The 18581-nt window shown below is 40.3% G+C and overlaps 1 protein-coding gene across 2 annotated transcripts in view; it reads left to right on the forward strand.

The window, feature by feature from the left end:
* The window catches only part of LOC124863508 (leucine-rich repeat-containing protein 4B-like), a 72410-nt gene that overhangs the window by 14618 nt on the left and 39211 nt on the right, over positions 1-18581 (forward strand). The window contains exon 1 of one of the 2 annotated variants that reach the window (XM_047357901.1): positions 6347-6601. The exons of the other annotated variant lie outside the window; for it this stretch is intronic. The gene's annotated coding sequence lies outside the window, so the exon portion shown is untranslated. Of the gene's footprint in view, positions 1-6346; positions 6602-18581 lie in introns of those variants that run through there. 2 annotated transcript variants of the gene reach the window in all.

Consider the following 18581-nt stretch of genomic DNA (forward strand, 5'->3'; position numbering starts at 1 on the left):
AAGCTGAAAGTAAGCAAAACACAAAACCACAACCAAAGTCCAAAAATGTCAAACCCCAACATTAACTAGTTTTCCATGTCACGACTTTCCAAACAGCCAACGTTTTTCCTTGTACGTTGGAGCAACCAAGCGTACACCTAAACAGGCATGTGATATACATTCGTCTAGGTCCAGGTGCAAGTAACGATGAAACCCCCTGTAGTAGTGTTGCATTTTATCTTTATTACGACCATAGGGTTTCTGAGCTCCATGTTGGGAAAGATTAACTGGAACATTTGCCCAAAGACTTCCATCTGGTAAGGTCAAAGGGTTTCTCACTAATTCTAATCTCAAATTCCACAGGTGGCTGCCACAAGTTTAAACTGTGGTGATAATGGCTGTAATAGGCAGTTAATCAACAGTTCTATTTGTTTATATCTTTTAAATCAATCAGTACTGTTCAACATTTATGAGTGAACATGTCCCTTTATTGCTGGAGTGCATAAAATGGAGCAAAATGGAGCACGGTGCTCGGTGGTGTCTGGCCTGTTGCACCTGGGGGCAGGGGCTGGGGTATCTTTGCGCGTGGCCCTTGCCTTGCCGTCACGGTGTGCTGTGTGGTGGGGGACAGGAGGCGGCGGGGTGCTTGGAGCGGGGCTGTGTGTGGAGCTTGCACTCTGTGGGTGTCATGGAGTGACATTTTTGGACTCTGTGGCTTTGTGTTTACCTCTTTGCTTAGATGTTTCTATTTCGGTTTTTGTATCATGTTTTCTCTTTTCTCTCTTCCGCCTCTTAGTGCTTTCTTCATAAGTTCTTTTATGGTTGTTTTCTTATTACTTGGTATGGTTTATTATTATTATTATTGTAATTATTATAGTTCTTGGTCTTCCCTGGATTCTCTAGTTTTATTTCTCTTTAGTATCTTTGTGTTTAATTGTGTTTTATTATTTGTTCCTTTGCACTTTTCTTGTTTACTAGTTTATTTTCTGTTTCCTTTCCAGTTATTTCAGTCAGTGTGGTTAGGTTTGTTTACTTTTGTATTCAGGTTTTCTTTATGGGTTCTTTGTTTGTTCTTAGGTTGTTATTGTTGTTCCTATGTTCCCTCTAGTTTCTCTGTTTACTTTAACCATGATTATTCTAGTTTTCTTATTCCCCATTTGATTATTTATCTTTGTCTATAGGTTTGCTTGGTCTGTGCTTCTGTTTATTGTTTATAAGTTACTTTGCCCATCCTCAGCCTTTGTATTTGTTTTCACCTGTTCCTTCTGCTTCCCTGCCTCCTTGTCACACCTGTTCCCTGTTCCGTTGATTATCTGCCTTTGTTATCTCACAGTATATAAGTTGGTTTTGTGTCTTTGTTCAGTGCTGGTTCCTTGTGTTCGTCACACCTCGTTCATGATTATGCTTTGTTTTTTTTTTGCCACGCCTTGCCTTGGGAAACCTGCAGTGATTTTGCTACGTTTTTTGACCTTGTAAATAAATCTTTGAATTACAAAGATGATCCTGCTGAGCTCTTGTCTGCACTTTGGTCCGATCCAAAACCACATCGTGACAGTGGGTGTGGCTTCATCGGCTTTTCGGAGATGGAGCTCACCTGTGGGGGTGTGCCCAGGTGCTGTGGGGAGGGGATTAATGCTGTTTGGATTCGGGGGCATGTGTTCGATACCTGTGTCCAGCTCAGTGGTGGCCCTGTGGGGAAGTTCACATTGGGGTTCATTGGGGGTGGGGGGCTCGTGGGGTTAGGATCAGACTTCATTGGGGGGTTGGGACTGTTTCATCCTGTGGCGGCTCTGGTTGGCGGGCTGGTTTGGACCATGTAGTCCCTTGTTTTGTACATGGCCCCCTCTCCGGATGAGGATGGGGATCATTGGGTTTAGGCACCAGCCCAAGCTAACCTAGCCCAGGTTCAGGTGCTGGGGTGGTCTGCCTGTCTCCATCCCCGGAGGGAAGGGGACTACCTCCTGGGTCCGGGGGCTGTTTGCCCCTATGGGGTATCGGCACCTGGACCTGGGAGTATAGAGTATGTATCCTGGTGGCTGCTTGCCACCAGGAGTGAGCTCTGGGCTCTGTCGGGCCTCTGCTTGGGGAGTGATATGTCGCGGGGTCTCGGGTTTCTGGGTCAATGGCTGGATCTGCTTGGGTGTAGATGGCTGCTGGGGGGGCCTGTGGGCTCATTGTTGCTGCTCCCTGGGGCCTCTGCATTGTGGCTGCTGGGTGGTTCCACTGGGGCTCTCCCCTGCTCTTCTCTGGGGGGATTGCAGTAGTCACGGCAATGTTTCTCTTGGGGCTTCTGTGCTCTGGGGGTCCTTTGGATCTCTATGGCTCAGATCTCCTCTGTATCTGTCCCAGGTCCAAGGGGGCCGGTGTGTGGCTCCTCACACTCGCCATTGCATATTGTTATGGAGAAAATACTTATGGAGATATTTAGATTCAGGTGTTAACAGACACACAAATGTTCTATATTGAGCCGCAATACATCTTGCATTCATAAGTACTGTGCACTTTTTGGTAAACAAATTGTTAATATGAATGTTTTTGCAGATGTAGAAGCAAGCAGGGTGTTATCTTGTATTCTCTTCATCCTTCTTTCTCTCCTCCATTCTTTTCTCCTTCTCTCCCATTTTCCTGTTGTCCCACCTCTCTCTCTTTCGTGTTTTTTATTTTGTTTCCTTTTCGTTTCTGTCTCTGTGTCCATAACAATGGAGAAATAATCCCAAAGCAGTTTCTAATAAAGTTTATTTTATAAATATCACGCAGAGCTTTAGAGCGTTAGCTATAATGCTCCACTTGTGAAAGTAAATCTGTTTGGCTTTTTCTTGGCACTCAGACAATAATTCTGAGCGCTACTCTGCTGGACAGGATACGGTAAAAAAAAGCAAAAACAAAAAACACCACTACACATTACTAACTATGTAATGAGCTACATAGTGAATAAGTGGGTCACTGAAAAACAACCTGAGTTTGCGTCCCATATATTCCCAAGAACTCAAACCTGGACATTGATTTATATGCTTTTTTTGGATGATTTTTCACTTTTTGATCGGCAGTAACCAGGGGGCAGCGGCGTGCATGTGCACTGACCCAGCTGCAGCACAAATGCTAAGCTGCCTGTGATGGTTGGGTGGGCACAATTAGCCATGATCGGTTTGACTGAGTCTCCCATCTAGGCCTGGCTGTTGGCCCTCTGGGGATCATGATGGCTGGCCGGGGCATTAATTATTGAATAATAGTAGGAGGAATGGTAATGGTTAACTGCATAAAATGAATGCTATAATCCATTGAACTGACATAATTAGAAATGGTGAGATTTCCCTTGAGGAATATATTCTCATCATGACCAAAAGAGAGGCATGCCTGGAAAATGAACTGAGGAGACTCTTCCTTCCTCATGAGTTTGTCATTGTCTTATGAGAAATGTCAAACATTATACACAGCAAAGGTTGGGTAAAACTTCCAGGAACAGATTTGCACGCTGATGTTTTAAATAAGTTGCCCCAACAGCGAGCAGATACTGATACTGAGCTTTGTATGAAGAAGAGATCTTTTTCCTCTGTGTATTAGCAAATGTGATTAGGTTATGGAGGCAATCAGGCTTGACCACCCTGCTTTGCAGCTACTGCTGGCACTCTGGAGGCTCAGAGTCTTGAGGGAGTTTGTTTCAGGTCAGTGATGGCATAAGAGCTCACTACAGCAATGCAGAGTCAGGCTGGGGCCTTCCTCGGTCTGCCTCGCTGACTGGCTCCGCTAGCTGGAGGCGCAACAGTAGAGTCATACTGATACTGCTGCTGATGATGACAGTATAAATATTGATGATGTAGATGGCATGAAACAAATGTGAATGAACGTGGTAAACATGAAATTATAACCCTGATGACCAAAGTGTGATGCTTAACAGGTTTTTTATTCCCCTCCTGCTGCCGTTGTTTTTTTATTTAAATTTTATTTTCCCAGTGCGTATGATTCAGCATGACAGAGCCAGGTTTGGTTTCCACAGCGCTCTAAGAGATCACAATGCGATGCCTGGAGAGAAGCGTAGGCGCCCTGTCGCACAAGATGACATGTAATCAAATGTCCTTTTTGTATCTGCTTGGAGGTTATTGTATTTTCGGGGGCAGCGCTGATGTCACAGCGAGATGGCGGCTCCAGAGGAAGGCGAAGAGACATGCCAGCAGTGGTGCCGGGGGACCTCAAGGGAGGCACGGAGGGAGTAAGTGTAGATCCATGCCGTCAACGTGATAAATCTCAGATTTGACAGTACAATGAGGTTGCTTCCTCTCAGTGCCACCAAACCTATCACACCTTCATGGTTTGTTTCCCACACCCCAAATCTCTCTACAACATATGCCCTGTGGACACCTTATAAGGTACACCTGTTCAATTGTTCATTAACGCAAACAGTGAGTCACATGGCAAAAACTCAATGCATTTAGGCATCTGGATGTGGTGAAGACGGCTTTCTAAAGTTCAAGCACAAGCATCAGAATGTCCAAGAAAGACAATTTCAGTGACTTTGGTGTTGGTGCTCTATGTGCTGGTCTGAGTATTTCAGAAACTGCTGATCTACTGGGATTTTCTTTCATAATCATCTCTCAGGTATGTGGAGAATGGTCAAAAAAACAGAATATGTTCAGTGAGCTGCAGTTGTGTGGGTGAAAATGCCTTGTTTATGGCAGAGGTTCAGGAAGGAGAAGAACTGGTACTAAGACTGCAATTCACAGTCTCACCAAATCAAACAACAGATTGGGAAAATGAATGTGATGTTAAAAAACATGCCTTGTATCCTGCCTTGTATCAGTGGTTAAGGCGGCTGGTGGTGGTATAATGGTTTGGGGGATATTTTCTCTGCACTCTTAGTACCCTTAGTACCATTTGAACACTCTTTAAATGCCACAGCTTTCCTGAATATTGTTGCTGACCATGACTATCTTTTTATGACCAGACTGTACCCATCTTCTGCTGGCTACTTCAATCCAGCCAGCACGTGAAGCTGGACCCCTTGAACCCTCACTAAATGCAAACCATATCAGGAAAACAAGTCGGATATCCTTTGTATATTGTAAAATGGTAAAAGTAGTTGCTAGGTTGATAAGATAATCAGTTCAATTTGTGCAACACAATTAAAACCCATATGGGTCCCACTTTTTCACCGGTGTTATTCTGCATCAAACATACATAGGGCAATACCATGGGTCTACTATGTAACCAATAGACAACTCCATCTGGGATCGTCCATTTTTTACCCATAAGGGTCAGGTATGTATGTAAATGTTGCCTGAGCAGCAGGATAATGCGCCATATAATCCTCTCAAACAACATTCATGTGTGCCTCTGTCACTTTTGGACGTCAAACCATTGTTGTCAACTTAGGGACTTTATTAAGCAGATTTTGACCCCTCTTGCAAATGTTTCAGAAAAATCTGAGAAAATTGGGCGTTGCTGTAGACTTTTGGGAACGTATGAAAAGAGGCATGGTTCGTATTCGAGACTACGAGTGTTGCCATGGACCCAAAGGCCTCACAGGGGGAGCAGCAGTTTTTTCCTAGCTGGAGCCACTCACTCTTTTGTCATCCAGACTGCAGGTGGATCATACAGGTGTGAAGCCCCTAATAGTCAGGGCAGAAAATAAATATAAAAATTCTCTTTGTCTAAAATAAATCTCTGGACTAGAATAAATCTCTGTATTTTTTTGAATTTTATGGTTTTCTTAGACTGTATTCAATTTTTTTTCTAAAGTAATTGTTTCGCTGTAACTTCTTGTAGGTTCCTAACTGGACCATAGGCTTAAATAATTGTTTTAAATTGAGTAGCTGTAGGCGATAATAAGTTTGTATGGCACTCCAATGGCCACCTTAGGCACCAGATCTCAATCCGATGGAGAACCTTTGGGATGTGGGGATTTGCATCATGAATGTGTAGCTGAAGCATCTGCAGCAACTGTGATGCTATTATGTAAATATGGACCAAAACCTCTGATGAACGCTTCCAATGCCTGGTTGAAAATGTGCCATGAAGGCAAAAGGGGGTCCAACACAGTACTTTGAAGATGCTGTTAGTGACTTTCTGCACATCAGTGTCTGTGCTTGCTCATTTCTCTTGTGGTAGCAGTGATGAGGCATTCAGGCTCAAATTCCCTCTTGGTTGTCATGCAGACCTAAAGCGAGTGCTAAATTAATACTTTAAATAAAATGTTAAAAGAACATTTATAGCCAATTTAATCTTACCTGTGGCGACCTGCAACTGGCAATGTAAGAACTGTTTTGTCAGGTATCACTCAGTCATTTGTCCAATCAGAAACGTGCTCATTTAAAGTTTTCCAAGGCCTAACGGCAGATTCTGTCCGGTAGGGAGCGGGGGTGGGGGGACTTTTCTGTCAGTTTAGCAAGCTGTGACTCCCAGCTTTAGGAGCTGCAGAGCAGGGCCACGGACGCCCCGAGCCCCCGCTGACGTGATGGAGAGACGCAAGATGGTGAGTGGTTACTATGGCAGGTTACCATGGCAACCCCAGGTCTCTGCAAGAGCTTCCATTTCGCACAGCGTGGGAGAGCGGGAGAGAAATGGAGAGAGGGGTGGAGAGAAGAACCCGCAGAGAAAGAAGGGTGGAGAAACCAGCAGAGGATTTGAGGTATGGATATAAACACGCCTTAGGTGTAGGGAGAGAAGGGGGAGAAAGAGAGGAGGACAGAGTGGTGGAGAGGTGTGAGAGATGGGGTGAGACTGAGGTGTGAGGGGCATGGATCAGAGGGCAGAGAAGATGATCACTGCATCGGTGCACGTGCTGGAATGTTTCTGCAATCAGTCCGCTGCTGTGCTGCATGTTCCCACTCTTCATCTCCACTTCTTTCTCCTCCTCCTCACCTCTCTGATTCGGCTGGCTTGGCGCTCCGCTGCGGGAGACATTGTGTCGGTCTCTGTGACGGGGTCTCCATGGAGACGTCCATCAGTCAGTCGGCGTCAGTGTTTTTGTGGGCAAAGCCTTATCGTGTTTGTCAGTGTGAGAGTTTATCTGTGTGTGTGTTAGTCAGAGTGTCACTCATAGCGAAGGCTGGGGCGAGGCCTGAATGGATGGGGGCCAAGGGAACGGCGCTTATCACGCATGCACGCACATGCTCCTTGTTTGTTTTGAGAAAGACAAGCCTTTCTACATAAAACTCTGGCGTGCAGTCGGGGAACTGTAGCTGCAGAGACAGACGGACGCATCATAGAAGCATTTCCACCTCTGCCCTGTTGCATCAACCTGCCTGAATATTTATATTTTAAGATCTTCTGCACAAAAGTTGATTTTCTTTCTTTCTAACACGGATCGGTTGAAGGAATTTAGTTATATTTCTTTTTGCCATAATTCTGCAGCATGAAATCATAGTTTTGCATTCTGAATAATACTTCAGCATCCCAGTTCTTAAATTCAGATGGAACCAGATATTTACAAATGTATAAAAAGAGGCATAACCTTTCTCATTTTATTTTATGACAATAAATTGGACTAAACTTTTCTTGTTTTTGGTCAGTTAAGGTTAACAAAATGATTTATATTTGATTTATATTTGAGATGAGTTTTTAAAGGATGTGATCTGCAAGGAGCCGACACAGCCAGAATGGCAACAAAAGGTAGAAGTTGTGGCATCATTAGTGCTGTTGATTTCTGAGAGTCACAAAAGCGAGTAAAGTTCAGCAGATGCATTGGATGCCCCACATTAGACAGGAAACAAGAAACAGGCCCCACAGCATAATAGATCATCCACCGTGCTTCACTGTGGGCATGAACTGATTTTCCAAATATTCATCCTCTGTTTCCCTACAGACTTACCTGGAGTGTTACTGAAAAGCTTAATCATACTCTCATCTGACCAAAGCTTGTGGTTCCAGTTAAAGTCCCAGCAGAGTTTAGCAAACTCCACACCTTTGCGTGATGCTAGGATAGTAAAGGCTGCTACAAATAGTAACCGACTGGTTGGGATATAAAGGCAAGCCTCAAATTATTTATGCTCTTAAATTTAGATTTAAAATTATTTTGATTCGTCCAAGAAGTTTGTTTCTGATAGGAAACTGTAATCAGTAATCTGTCAAAAGATAATAAAAACAATGTAAAAGGTATTTCAATCTGTTCTTGTAATTATATCATTCCAACTCATAACTTCTGAGTGCACAGCCTTTTGCATGTTCCCACGGGTGTTTTAACAATTTAGGATGGAAGACCTCCCTGCCATCACCCTAATCTTAACTCCTTCCATGGATTCTCAGATTCAAGTCAGGCCACTCCAAAGGTGAATATTACTACCAGTCAGAAGAAACGGGTTACTTTAAACCTAGTTTTGGGCATTCAAATGTTATTATGGAGACTTGGTGACCCCAGAAAGCAACTCTTTGTTGCAGTTCTCAAACAGCCTTGAAGATTTATTTCTGACTTTCTTATCATCCTGATCTCTGTCTGTGGTGACATGACAAACTCGGTCTAACTTCTTGTATCACAGATCCGGTTGTTTCAAACCTTTTCATTATTACTCTGACTGTAGGCAAAGCCAAGTTTAGGTGAGTAGCTCATTTCTTGTAGCTCATTTCTGACTTATGAACATCAACATACTTGAACCTTACTTGAACTGTCTTGTCTTTCCCATTTTGAAGACTACTGTAAACAATTAGGTCCCTGTACTACGCCGTCTTTTTACCCCAAGTTAATAGGAAGTCACGGCTTACTGACTAAAAGTTCCTGGATCATGTGATCAACTTTAAAAAGTAAAGCATACTGTGTATTACAAAAATGCTTCAGATACTAACATATTAAAACTATGTTTTAGAGCTTCTTTAATCTGATGATCAAAAGAAGTTTAGATAGCCCTCTAGTTTAGCTTTGAACTGGAAGCTGCAAATCAGAACCAGACTTCATTGTCATTAGCATATTTTCCTACAGCTCATGCCGCCCAACTACAAGGTGACACCCTGGATGTGAGCCAGGATGTCATCCTGTACCCACTGGTCCCAACATCAGGCCACCATGCTGGAAGATTAAATGGCACAGCTGGGAGATCGTTTTAACTTATACAACTCAAGAGAAAATTAAGATAAAATGATATTAAATTTCAAATGTCAAATTATTTATAGCTAATCAACCAGTACAATGATATTTTTTAAGAACAGTTCCTAACATGTTATATCCACGATGGAAATAAACTAATCAGGTAGTGATAAATACCAGAATAAATACATTACACCTGCACCTAAGTTAATAATTACAGAACTTTTTGAGAAAACTTTGGACAGATATTCAGTTCTGGTAATTATTTTAGTTCTGATAACAAAACAGATGAAAAAAAGTTTCCTTTTTTGAGAATTTTTTGTCTATTTTGTACTTTTGATTGTAAATTAAAGACATGATTCTATTTAGTGGAGCTAAAGATAATGTTCTTTTTTACATCTGAAGTCCTAACAATATCTTCATCTCATTTTCTTTGTTTTCTTGCACAGGATATCACGATCACTTTCTGATCTTTGCATTTTTACCATGTTTAAATTTTCAACTTTGTTTCCTTTTTGCAAAATGGTAAATCAAATACAAAAAATAGATTTTGATAATCCTGTTCCTTTTCATTTTTATTATTCCGTTACTGGACTCGCTGTTTGTCTGCTTCATATTCAGGTTTAGCACCTTCATGTGCAGAACGACCTTGCCATTGACCTTTAACGCCTAATAAACACTTATAATTACTCTTCTAATTAGAAAGATGCCCTTGTCCTGCACTCATCCGAAGCAGTTATTTGTGAAAGCTCTAAGTCAGGTAGACTTATCTCAGTGTTTAATTTAAAAATTGCACCTGTTTACTCTTAAGTGCTGCTGTTGCACTGCTTTGTTGCAATGCACCGACTTCTCCGGCCCAATTAGTGGAGTATGTGGATGGGCTTGCAGCCAGGCTGCAGCTGTTAGATTCGTACTTAGCAATCACAGTGCTCATCCTGGTTGTTCTGCACCGTCTAAACCCAGGAAAGCTTTCAACAGAAAGTGCATTAAACCTGCAACACTCATCAGCAAGAAGAATAAATTCTGCCCCTGCATTTTAAAACCCAGTTGAACGATTCAGTGACTGCATGAAAGCTCATGATTCAAGGAGCGTAAAAATATAGTTAAGAGCTTTCCTCCTATTGCTTCCTGGGCATTGGGATACATTTTTGTGAAATCATTTCTTTTTTTTCCTGCATCATGTGGGAAGGGTAATATTATGAGGGATGTGGATTTCATTAGAAAGGTGGCTGATTAATATTGATGAACAAAAAAAGGAGGATGGCACTCACAATGCATGCAGTTTTAAGGTCAAGTTCAAAACTCATCTATTAAAAAAACTTGTATTTAAATTAACCATTTATTTATGTTTTGTTTATATGTTTTCTTCTGCACTTCGAGTTGCTTTGAAAGCTATATATAAGTCTGATTAATATATAAGTAATTGTGATTCTGCTGCAAAGTCTGAGAATTGCAAATGCTACCAAAAGACTGTTGAACAGAAGTTTCAGCAACACAAACAAGTTGGATAGCGTCCTTTAAACGTTTGCGTGGGAGTATTTATAATTACGGTTATTGCCAAGCTCAGGATGCTTTCAACAACTAGAAAATTATTCTGAATGCAATAGTTTAACAGAAGTAGTAGTGTAATGTTAAAAAAGGAAAACACGCTTGTTCAGATGTCCATAATTTGTTATATCAAATCCATTATGGTCGATTTATCATTTTCATGTTTCTGATAATTACCCGATTGTAATATTATGACGCTAACGTCAAAATATGGACTAATGATGCGTTTATGGTCTGGAAACACAGTCAGAAATGTCAGATCTAAACAAACAGCACAGTATTTAATTCTAAAATATATTTATAGGTTATCTATTATCCTAAACCTGCCTCAGGATGAATATTTTCTGGATATTGTTTGGATATGTAGAACCACCTTTCATTGCGGTTCTACCTGCAGGTCTTTTGGACATGTCTCTACCAGCTTTGCTAGATTAGATTAGATAGACTAATTATACATCTAGAGATGGATCATTTCTCCATTCTTTGCAAAATGCAAGTTTTTTTTCACTAATTAGCTAATCTAAACCAGGGGTCAGCAAACTTCACAACCCTGAGAGCCAAGAAGATGCTCTGGTCAGATAAGATCAAATTGTTACTTTTTAGCCTGCATGCAAAATGCTGTGTTTGGTGGAAACTAACACTGCCTGAACACACCATCTCAGAGGTGGGTCATGGTGGTGACAGCATCATGGTGTAGGGATGCTTTTCTTCAGCAGCTACAGGAATGCTGGTCAGAGTTGGTTGAAAATGGATTTATATGCTGGAATGAAACCTGTTAGAGGCTGCAAAAGACTTGAGGCTGGGGTGGAGGTTCACCTTCTAGCAGGACCACAACAACCCCAAACATACAGCCAGGGCTAACATGGAAAGGTTTAGGTCTCCAACTCCTGTCCTTGAGATGTGCTGCCCTGCAAATTTTAGATGCCTCTCTGCTTCATCACACCTGAATCAAAAGACAAAATTCAATCAAAGTCCAAACCTAACTGAGAATTTGCGGCAAGACTTGAGAACTGATGTTCACAGATGGTGTCCATCCAGTCTGACTGAGGTCGAGCGGTTAAACACTGAGCAAAGATTTCAGTGCTTGGATCTGCTGGTGGAGACACACCCCAAAAGGCTAGCAGCTGTAATTGCAGCAAAACTCAGTTCTAAAGAGAACTGACTCAGGTGACTGAATAAAAATACATGCCACACTTTCCAGATCTTTACTTTCTTATTTCGAATATATAATTATTATAATTATGAACTGCTTTGTTTTGGTTTGTCTCATAACGTCACGGTATAATACGTGAACGTTTGTGCTTGTAATGTGGCAAAATGAAACAAAGTTTTATTTTCAAGGCACTGAAAAAAAACTAAACGGAAACATCCCACTGCCACGCCAGGCCACTGTTGACCCATCTATAAATAGCTTTTTGCACCATAATCTCAATCTAAAGTGACCCTAAAGCCCAAACATTCTACAAAAATGTCATTTTGGGTTTTCACAAATCAAGTTTACATGAATCTCTAACTGTGCTTTAAATACTCACTGTTCATTGTTGTCGTGGTGCGACATTTTGGTCTTTGCTTTTGGTTTTGTGTTTTTGTTCACCTTTTTAGCTAGATGTTTCTTATTTGTGTTTTGTATTCATGTTTGTTGTGGTTTTCTGCTTTAGTTATCTTCTGCCCCCCAGTGTGTCCTCCTCGCTCCTAGTTCCCTTGGCGTCGCTTTCCTGTTTTCTTAGAAGGGTTTCCTTATTATGATTATTATCATTTATCAGAGTTCTCTGGCACTCTTATTTATTAGTTTCTTTTTTGTTACTCCTCTCGTCATTTGTTTTCCCCTTTTAGTTATTACTTGGTTTAAGTTCCCTTTGTTCCCCCTAGTTCATCTTTGTTCTCCAGCCTCTCCTCTATAGGTTAGCTTTAGTTATTGTTTACTTTAATTCTAGTCCTCGTTTCCTCTGCTTCATTCTTAGTTTTATTCTATCAGTGTTGGTTTGAGTTTGTTTACTTTTGTAATCGGGGTTTCTTTATGGTTTCTGTTTTACTAAGTTCTTAGATTCTTGTGTTCCCTCCAGTTTCTCAGTTTCCTTCAGTTCATTTTTTTTCCTTGATTCTTATGCTTTATTTTTTATCTTGGTTTATAGTTTCATTTAGGTCTGCTTACTGTCTTGTCTTTAGTCCCTTTCCTCATGCTTTAGTTTTATTAGGTTCACCTGCTCCCTCTGCCTCCTTGTCTCACCTGTTCTTAGTTCCTTTGATTACCTGCCTTTGTTCTCCTCTGTATATTAGTTGGTTTTGTTTCATTGCCCTTTGCTGGTTCCTCTCGTCTCTCACCTTCGTTCGTTGCCCTCGTCCATGCTTTGAGTTCCGCATGTTCCTGCAGAAACTTTGTAAGTTTGGATTTCTGACTCTGGTTTACATCTGCAGTGTTTTTGTTTCCTTTTTTGAATAAAGTTAAAACTGCTTGAAATGCTGCGCCCGAGCTCTTGTCTGCGCTTCGGTCCACCCCAAAATCCCACTGTGACAATTGTAGAATGATCCAGTTATGGTTTAACCTGTGTAAGTATTTTACACTGCATGTCAGAAATGATCAAATGTCCAGATTCTTGAATAAAACCTACAAATTAGATACCAACTTCAGCGTCTTTAGCCAGCTGCAGCGTAAAGACATATTTTCTTGCAGTGCTTACCCACCTGGCTGTGGCACCCTGGGCACGGAGCCATAGTGCCCTTACATCGGACCCATAAATAATGCATTTTCTTTCACCAAACACCAAGGTTCCAGACAGTTTTTCTTGTACAATCTACCCTCGACTCATTTGTTGTCCATCTACTAAGAGAGACGTCCGGACTCACAACCAGTTTTTACTGGTAGGCAACAATACAAAACAAAAAAAACAAAAAAAAAAAACAGAAAATATATGCAGCATATCATAGAGTCAGAGCTGATAGATCGTACCCTGACCCTGAGAGAAATCCCTCACACGTGTTTTCTTATGATGGGAAAAAGGAAAGTGAAGGGTGCATGAAGCCCAGAAATGCTGAAGCAAGCCCTCTTCAGGAAAACAGCTGGGAGCAACAAACACTCAGAGGAAAGCTCTCCAAGCAACCCCAAAGCTGTGCCATTTAAACTGCTTTGTAAATGGCTGAGAGACATTTTCATTAGGGGCTGGTTTCAGCTCCCCCCTCCACCATCTCAGCGAGTAGGAAACCAGTTCATCAGCCCTAAATACGGATCAATTGTTCACAAAATCGGTTTTCCTGACCAGCAGCACTACAGAACAAATGGTGATAACTGGATTATGTTTGAAGTTAAGAGCTGATGTTGCGATTGGGAAGATGTTCCCATTAAAAAGCCTTTCATCCTAGGACCTACTGACAAGTAGAATGGAGCTCCCATTTAAGGCTTCGACCATGTGGGGTGGAGGTAAAGTAATGTCCGTTAATGGGAGTGCTTCAGCAGGATGATGAACACAGTGACTTTTAATCTGCAGCTCTCGGCCTCCTCTGAAGGATAAGGAGGAGGTCCCCGGTCTGCTAGGAGCAGTTCTGAATAGATCAGGGCTTCTCTGTGCCTTCTGCATCCTAATGAGGACGGAGGTGTGTCTTTGGATGGTTTGAGTGGGAAGGCGAGGTGGGAGAACATGCAGAAAGGGGCTCAAGTATATCCTATTTGACAAGGATGAGCGGTGAATGAAATGTGAGATGTCAATTTATACAGTTTTAGAAAAGACTAATAAGGCTGTTCTGCAGTTTTCTAAAAATAAGCAGCTATTGTAACTCTGCTGCAACAGCTAAAATGATTGTTTGGCTGTTTGTCAAAAAGAAATAAGATCACATTATGGTGCTTAATAAGTAAGGAGAGTAAAAACTGGTTTAATTCCAATCAAAGAGATATCATCATTATTGTAATAATGTTACAATAAAATGTGTCAGACACAGTTTTCTGGTTCTCATTAGCTTAAAAAAATCAATAAATTGTAAAAATATGAACTATTAATCAAGAATGACATGAAGCAAACCTCAACATAATGTCCCACCAACATTCTTGAATCTCATAAGATTTTAAATAAACTAATTAAAGAAACCAACTTATATTGTTGGAAATAATCAATCTTAATTTGTTTAAAATTTGCTTTATTACTCACCTTGTGCATGAGCTCCTTAAAGGTGTAGGTTTTAATATTTTATCTTGTTTCTTTTTTTTTTATTTGGATCAAATACTGACAAAAAAAATACATAAATAAGCAATTAAATAAATAAATGAAAATAAAATTAAACAGGATAAAAAAACAATAAAATAAATCACAAATAAGTGAAATAAATAAACTGAAAAAATAAATTGTTTATTAATTAACTGGAAATAAATTATGTTATTTTGTAAAATAAAACTAAAAACTAAATAAATAGTTAATTAGACTGAATAAATAAATAAATAAATAAACAAAAAAATTAATAAAGTTAGAAACAATTTATTAATAAAAAATAAATGTCTTAAATATATAAATAAAGTTGAAAACAAATAGTTTTACTAATTTAATGAATTATAAACTAAAATACATAAATAAAATAAATTTAGAGATAAAATAAATAAAAAGGAAATAAATTAATAATAATAAATACAATTCTTTAGTAAGTGAATTAATGAATATATACTAAATACATAAACTAGGAAACAAAAAATAAAACTAATATATAAAAATATACACAAAAATAAGCTGCATGAATAAGTAGGCAAATCTTTCAAAGTTAATTATTACATAAACTGAAATACATGTGTAGTTTAAATAAACAAACTGAGAATGAAAAAAAAAAATTCTGTTTTATCACTATTTTATTATAGTTAACTGTAAGTCATGGGCACACAAATTCACAACGTTAATTATAAAAAGAAACAAAACCTTCTCAGCTATCTGTTATTTATAAAACAAACAAACTGATATGAAATCTCATTGTAGATTAAACTACATGAAATTCCAACAAACATATTTAAGCAATTTTCAGATTTTTGTTTTAAAGTCAGAAATGTGATTGTGTTAACTGCTGTGTCCTGCATGGCATCCTTAAATGATGCAGCCAGGAGGACCCTGCATGCTGCCCACTGCTTGATAAAAGCTAATTTAATCAGGATGGGATCGGATGAGCCAGACAAGCTTAGAGGGGTGAGAGAAAACATTCGGTTTGAACGTGAGAGAATTCATTTGAGACTAATTCTGCGCACCACATGTGAAGCGATAAGACTTTCTATCTGCGATCAGTTTTAGAGTAAAACATACAGTGTCTCATGGTGGAGAAGAGCGCAGCAGACGCAGTGATTGTCTGCGCAGATGCATATCTCACTTTCAATGTGCTCCAGGCTCATTTCATTTGGAAAAGGAAAGAATCGTGCTTGAAATTCTTCACCTCCGCCCCTGTCACTTGCATTACATCCTTCCTGCTTCATAATGATATCAGCCATCAGGCGAGCATTGATTCAAAACATGACGTTAGGCAAAAATGTGTTCCAATAAACCTGTAATTGTGGATGAAATTACAGCGTACGATATTAAGAAAAGAATAAAAATCAATAGTGAGAACAGTGGTGGTGTTTTCCCTTGAATTGCTGCTGTAACACATCACTGGCCTTAAGAGTCATTGATTCACCTGAGCTAACATCTGAGATGATTATTTCAGTCATCCGGGGGCTTCTTCTCCTGGGAACCAGACATGAATCAGGTAGAACTAAGGCAACACAAAGGCTGTTTGTACGATGTTAGTCAGACTGCCTACAGTCAGTGTTTGTGTTCGTGGACCCATGACGTCAGGGCTTCATTCATCAGCAAGGCCCGAGCTCGTCCGGCTTCCTTTCTTTGCTTCTTGCTATCAGGGCCGGGGGTGAGAGGAGAAAACGCCGGGGGAAGGAAGCAGAGGACTGCGGGGTTTCCTTCATCACGAGCACCTTCTGTCCTCCATCCCTGATCATTAAACAGAGAAAAGCCCTTTGCGTGATTCTGCAGAGCAAACCTCTTCCTCCCTTTTTGTCTTAGTTGTTTTCTATTAAATCAAGGCTTCTCTCTCTTGAAGTCGAATTTCCCCTTTCATCTAAAAGCCCCACGACCTTTGATCCTGAAGCCAGTCTTGCCTGGCAGTTACTCACATGCCTTAAATGTGTATAAGTGCCTATGAAGAGCGTAAGCTTTACGTGTGATAGACTCTCCAGGGACCAGGCTGAGGCTGAGAGTGAAGGATAAAATGAGGCTAGATGAACGGACTGGGCTCAGAATTAATGCTGGTTGGTAACAGACTGTGGACGGGTCTGGATGGGATTATAATGGGCCGATTTAAGTGGAACAGTCTCTATGGCAGGATTATGGTTTGACACGACTGCCGAAGAATACTTAAACAAATTACACGTGTTTGCCTAAATCCGGTAACCTCTGCTGCTGAGGTGGCCCGGTTTATTTTTGGTGAGTGCTCTGCATGTTGTATAATTTCTGAATGAGTTGCTGTTTCTTCCCAGCACCTAAAGTTAGGACCAACATAATGATGTAGGCTGAAAGGGGAAGTCTGTTAAGTAAAATGTTGGTTTTCTGTCATGCTGACCGACCAATATTGAGGGGGTTAGTGCTGATTTATCATGTTCTAAATATGTCTCATTCTTACGAACTGTGCAGCAAGGCGATGAACCAGCTGCACCCCAGTCTGAACACATCTGGGAACGGGAAACACCTCACAGCAACTCATTAATTTACGAGATGCGCAAATCGGATTTGCGGTTGATCACCAAACTTTAGTTTTGGTAAAGTTTTAACCTTTTAGCTAATCTGCATTTCTCTTTTAGAACAATAATCATCCGCATTCAAAATATTTATTTCCAGACTTTCTTCTTATTAATTATTTATATAAAAGCAGAGGTGACATCACACTGTGTGCATGCGCGAGGAAGCATTTACTGTAAAGCAGAGTTATACTAATTCAAAACAAAGACTGAGCTGACATTTTAAACAGCCATTAGCATTTTACATTAGCAATTAGCATGCTTAGCGTGGTTAGCTTTACTTATTGCAAACCTCAGTCTTTTCCTATACAGATAGATTCAAAACATCCTTGTGCAGTGGCCACCGCCCCTTTTGGGGAAAAGTAGACACCGCTTATTTTCACTCTTTCTTGCATTTTTGAAAAGTTTGTAGTTATATGTTGCAATTTTATAAAAAAAATATGTTTTTAAAAAATAGCTTTTGAATAATTTGTATTAATAGATCATTGAGAAATGATCTTCTTGTTTTTGTTTATCCTCTTCAGAGCAGCCAGACTGAAGTGCCACATTTTGGTTCCTTTACTTTAGTTGTTTTCTCTAATTTTGCCATCCACATCATGTAATTGTTTGACATCTGTGGCATGATATTCAAAGTCCTAAAACTCCCGAAACACAAGCAAAACCGTTTGCTTGTTTTGAGCTTTTGTTGCCCAGAACACCCCAGAAGTTGCCCCAACTCCCATTCAAACTGTAGCATCTACTTTCCACCAAACAGGGACATGGTTGTTTGTTTGTGTGACCCTTAACTAAACTTAGGCATTTACAAAAGGCTGCCCATACTATTCATGCAATTAAAAGAAAACTTGTTTGGGATGCACCTAACATATTTTTTGGTAATTGTGTGTGTCAAGGTTTCCAGGGCCTCCATTGTACTTACCAATGAGCATGATGTGCTTTTCAACCCTGTAATCCTTTGTTGTACACCAGACCTACCGGGTGTGATGCTTTGGGCTGGTTAAAGGAGTTAAATGCGAGCAGCAGTGCAGCAATCTCATAGTTTTGAGTGTTTCTTCACTGAAAACATCAATCCCAGTCTAATCTGACAAAAGGAGTTAAAGTTCCAGTACAGTTTAGCAAACTTCTGGTTACGTTTTTGTGATGGTAGGATAGAAAAGACTTTTTGCTGACTTGTCTCCCTATTAGCCAGTTGGCATGTAGAAAGCGTCTTATGGTTGTTATAGAAACTTGGGCTGAATCCTATTTCACAACTTGCCCCTTACACCCTATCTAAGGGGTAGGTTGTCCTACTTGTATCAGTGG

Source organism: Girardinichthys multiradiatus, chromosome X, assembly GCF_021462225.1.
Source record: "Girardinichthys multiradiatus isolate DD_20200921_A chromosome X, DD_fGirMul_XY1, whole genome shotgun sequence".
Taxonomy (NCBI): domain Eukaryota; kingdom Metazoa; phylum Chordata; class Actinopteri; order Cyprinodontiformes; family Goodeidae; genus Girardinichthys; species Girardinichthys multiradiatus.